This window comes from Sorex fumeus, unplaced genomic scaffold, assembly GCF_029834395.1.
Source record: "Sorex fumeus unplaced genomic scaffold, SorFum_2.1 ptg000018l, whole genome shotgun sequence".
Lineage (NCBI taxonomy): Eukaryota > Metazoa > Chordata > Mammalia > Eulipotyphla > Soricidae > Sorex > Sorex fumeus.
In genome coordinates this window covers 16,873,017-16,877,706 of record NW_026606075.1, presented here as the reverse complement: position 1 = coordinate 16,877,706, position 4,690 = coordinate 16,873,017, and the positions used below count along the sequence as shown (strand labels likewise).

Genomic DNA, 4,690 nt, shown 5'->3' with positions numbered 1-4,690 from the left:
TGAAGAACCAGCTCTTGGTTTCATTGATCTTTCGGATTTTTTTTGCCTTCCATGTCATTGATTTATGCTCTAAGTTTTCTGATCTCTTTTCTCCTGCTGGTTTGAGCCCCTTTTATTGCTCTTTTTCTAAGATCTTGAGCTCTGAAGTCAAGTACTTTATGTGGGCCCTTCCTTCCTGAGAAATGTTTGTAGAGCTATAAATTTTCCTCTTAACATGCTGTAGCTGCGTCCCATAAGTTCTGCTAGCTCGTGTCTTCACCTTGATAGATCAAGAAGATTAAAACTCAGCAAAAAAATGGTGGCTCTGAAGGAAAAAAGATAAGGTGATAAGGCAATGTTGAACTCTCCAACAACTATTGTGTTCTTTGTAATATTCTTCTTAATGTCTGTTAGCAATTGTTGTAGGTATTTGGCTGGTCCCTCATTGGGAGAGTATACATTTAGGAGTGTGATTTCTTCCTGCTGTACATACCCCTTGATTAATAAAAAATGGCCTTCACTGTCCCTTTTAATCTTTTTCAACATGAAATCTATGTAGTCTGATACTGTTAAGGCCACTCCAGTTTTTTTGAGGGAGTTGTTTGCTTGCAGGGTTGTTTTCCATCCTTTAACTTTGAGTCTGTGTTTATTCCGATTGTTCAATGTGTTTCTTGTAGGCAGAAGAATGTTGGGTTTTGTCTCTGAATCCATTTTGCCAGTCTGTGTCTCTTAATTGGTGAATTTAGACTGTTGATGTTGAGAGAGATTATTGTTATGGGATTTTGTGTCATGTTTCTGTAAGGGTGTGTTGTGCTTGTAGGGGTTTGTGTTGTCTTACAGTAATCCCTTTAGCCCTTCTTTTAGGTCTGGATTTGAGTCTACGAAGTTCATGAAGTGTTGTTTATCCAGAAATTAGTTTACCATTCCTTCAAGTTTGAGTGAGAGTTTAGCCGGAAAAAGTATTCTTGGTGAAGCATTAATTTCAGTGAGTTTTTTTCACTACATTCCACCATTGCCTTCTGGCTTGGAGGGTTTCCTCTGATAAGTCTGCTGTGAATGTAACGTTGCTCCTTTGTATATGATTTCCTTCTTCGCCCTTGCTGCTTGTGGTATTGTGTCTCTATTGGCGGCATCGATCATTCTAACTCTGATATGTCTTGGAGTGTTTTTGTTAGGGTTTCTTTTAGCTGGTACCCTTTGGACTCCTTGAATCTGGATACCTGCATTGTCCAACTCTGGGAATTTTTAAGCAATGATTTGTTTAGCCGTGTATTTTTCATTGGGACTGTTTTCCTGACCTTCTGGTACTCCAATGATTCTAAAGTTGTTCCTCTTCGAAGCATCCTCTGGGACTCTGATTCGCTCTAGGACTATTTTGAGGTCTCATGCCATTGTTTGTTGTTGTCTGTATGCTTCCTGTAGCTCTTATTCCAGCTCACTGATTCTGTCTTCAGCTGTAGCCATTCTACTGCTGAGAGCACAGAATGAATTTTTTATTTCATCTACTGAATCCTTTATTCATGACATTTCTGTTCATAGCTTTTCAATTTCTGCTCTCATTTCTTTCTGTATTTTCTCAATTGTTTCTTTCATGTCCTTTATTTTACTGTATATCTGTCTCATTTTTCATTGAGTTCATTGAACATCTTCATTACTTCATATCTGAATTTTTTATCAGAGAACTTCCTTAGGTGAGTAACACCTAATGAGGTTTCTGGTCTCTTTTCATTGTCCTCTCCTCTTGGTGGGGATTTGCATTGTTTCTTCAAGTTGATGTGATGGTATGGAGACTGAGATGTTACATGAGATTGCGCTGGCCCAGAATCAGGCCATGCCCACCTATGCAGAGACCAGGCCCACTTCTGTAGAATCCGCGCCCCCTACAGGTACCTGATGTGTGTGGGGTTTACAACCTGGCGGAAAGCTGGATGCAGTATTGGGGAGGAACAGGAAGAGGCTCAGGGATGGAGGGCGGCCCAGGGTCATAGAGGATGCCTGTGGTGCCTGCGCAGGAAAATTGGAGTCCCGGGTTCGAATAATGACTGATCTGTGGGAGGAGAAAGCCAGGCGTAGTGTTGGGGACGAAGAGGAAGAGGCTCAGGGATGGAGGGCAGCCCAGGCTCCTAGAGAACACCTGGGGCTCCTGCACAGGGCTGCAATGTATTTATTTGTAAAAATAAAAGAAACAAGTTAGAAACGGTCCTGCTCCAACTTTATTACCTATCTTATTTTCTCTTCTTTTATAGCAAAATAATTCTGAGTCCAAAATATATCAATTCTGAAGCTTACAGTGGAATCTTCCTTTGTTTCGTACTTAAGAGAAATTCTAACATTGATTTACTCTTCATTTAATGTCAATAGTATCTGACTTTCTTCTAGACTATATTCAGCAGGATTTAACCATGTAACAGGAATACCTGATACATAAAATGAAAACAAAATAAAAACTCTTACCTGTCTTAATGTGATGCATCAGGAGTAGAAGGGTGGAGTACCCGGTGCACTTAGTTAATTTAATGGGCCATTTTAATTTCATGCACTGAGAAGGTCTCCAATCAAAATAGATAATGTGTGACTGGGGGTGGGATTAGCAGTAATAAAACTCCCAGCCTGGCAATTGGGACTGAGTTGCCTCTATTTCTATCTGGCTTTCTGTCTCTGTCTCTGTGATTTTTTTGGTTGACTTATGTTTCTCCTCCTATTGTACTGTATTTATTTTCTATTAAATTTAATAGCTTTTTGATACCAGGCATGGTAAATTTTATAATATTTTTCTATATTATTTTATTGATATGCTGCATATGACAATTTTATTTCCTGGAACAATTTTTCGGTTTTAGCTTTGAGTTATACCCAGTGATGTTCAGGTGTTATTCCTGTCTGAGCTCGAAATTACTATTGGCTGTACTCTGGTAATTATATGGGACTCTGGTAATTGAAAGTAGATTGGTCCCACGCAAGGCAAGCATCCTATCAGCTGTATAATTTCTCTTGCCCCAACCTGGGTGTTATTTAACTAATTTTTAAAGATTTGTATCATTTTTATTTGATTTTTATTTGATTTTATTTGATTTTTGATTTGATCATTAAATATATAAAATTTAAGATATGTTTGATAGGAGAAGAATAACATTTATTCTAGCATTTGGTTTGTCTTGCTGAAGAAAAGTTGTAGTGTGATTTTACCAGGTAATTGTAGAGTTTTCTACTCGCACTGCTATGATGAAGGTTTACTTTAGGAGTGATATTAACTTTTGATCCTGTCATATCTGTTTTTTAGATGTTTCTTTTTCTGATCTAAATAGTATCACACATATACATGCGCTGATACACTCAATATAGACATTCAAATTCATATCTTGAACTTCTCTTTCTAGGAACATTTTTCTCCTTTCTGACAATGTGCCTTGACAATTACATTTTCAGTGTCTCTATATACTCCTTGAGCAGGGGCCATGCTAATCTTCTCTGTATCGTTCCAATTTTAGTATATGTGCTGCCGAAGCGAGCACATATACTCAGTTCTTAAATTAAGAATTTTTAGATAGAGACATAAACATGAAGTAAGGAGTCAAAGGACATTTTTTACATACTGTTGACCCAAGTTTGATCCCAAATACCAATTGGTCCCCTGAGTATCACTAGATATGACCGAGGAGGCCCCCAAAGCACTGACGGAGTAGCTGTGTAGCACTGCATACTTATTTCTTTGCATTGAATGCTTCCCAGGTATGTCAAGAATCTCCAGGAAGGGCCCCTTAGTCTCCTGATACTGCATGGGAGATAAGACTATGAAATAAAATGTAAAATAAATTATTTTATTGTATAAATTATAAGAACAAATCAAAGCATGCTCCAGTATCTTCCAGGGTTTCTCATGTATGTACTGTAGCCTGGAAACTTTCAGGAGGAAGTAGTCAAAATTGTATATTTACAAAATGTGTTTCTCATTTTTCAGGGATCATTTGCCTCTATTGCATGATGTATATTGTCTTTATATTTTATGTGGCTTTTAATTTTCACAAATGCAGAGATATAACCAATCATTAAGTTACATTTTTAAGAAGAAAAATGTCAAACTATGAATATATCTTATTGTTAGATCAATAAAAGCACTAGCAGATAAGTGTGGCTTTCCTAGGGAACTAAGACTGAAATGAGAAAATTTAGAGTCTGAGAAAAATGGGTCAATTTTTGCTCAAAACATTTTTTAAATTGCTAATGTTGTGAATTTGCAAATCATGCTCATAAAAGAGACTTGGTCAAGGCAATGAGTAGCACTGTAGCACTGTCCTCCCATTGTTCATTGATTTACTTGAGCCGCCACCAGTAACACCTTGCAACAAATTGTGAGAACTTGTTACTGTTTTTGGCATATTGGATACCTCACGGGTAGCTTGCCAGCTTCTTCGAGAGGGGCAGAGGAATCGAACTCCTATTGGCTGCATGCAAGGCAAACATCCTACCCCCTGTGCTATTGTTCCAGCCCCATTCAATGAGTATAATAATCTGTTCAAAACCTGTAATTTAATGTTACATTCAGAGAATGTACATAAAATATAAAAGAATAAATATCTGAAATGGCCACTTCTCTTTTCCCAGAAAAGAAAACCTAAGTAGGAAATATATAGTTGCCTTTCAAAAGTGGCTGAAAGCCGTTCCATAAGAAAACTTACCTTTAAAAACTCTCTGCAGGGTTATCCATCTTATT

General features: G+C 37.6%; 1 pseudogene; it reads right to left on the bottom strand.

Moving 5' to 3' along the window:
- Positions 1-3,391: 3,391 nt before the first annotated feature.
- LOC130021921 (uncharacterized) lies at positions 3,392-3,491 on the bottom strand (annotated as a pseudogene).
- Between the last annotated feature and the right edge of the window lie 1,199 nt (positions 3,492-4,690).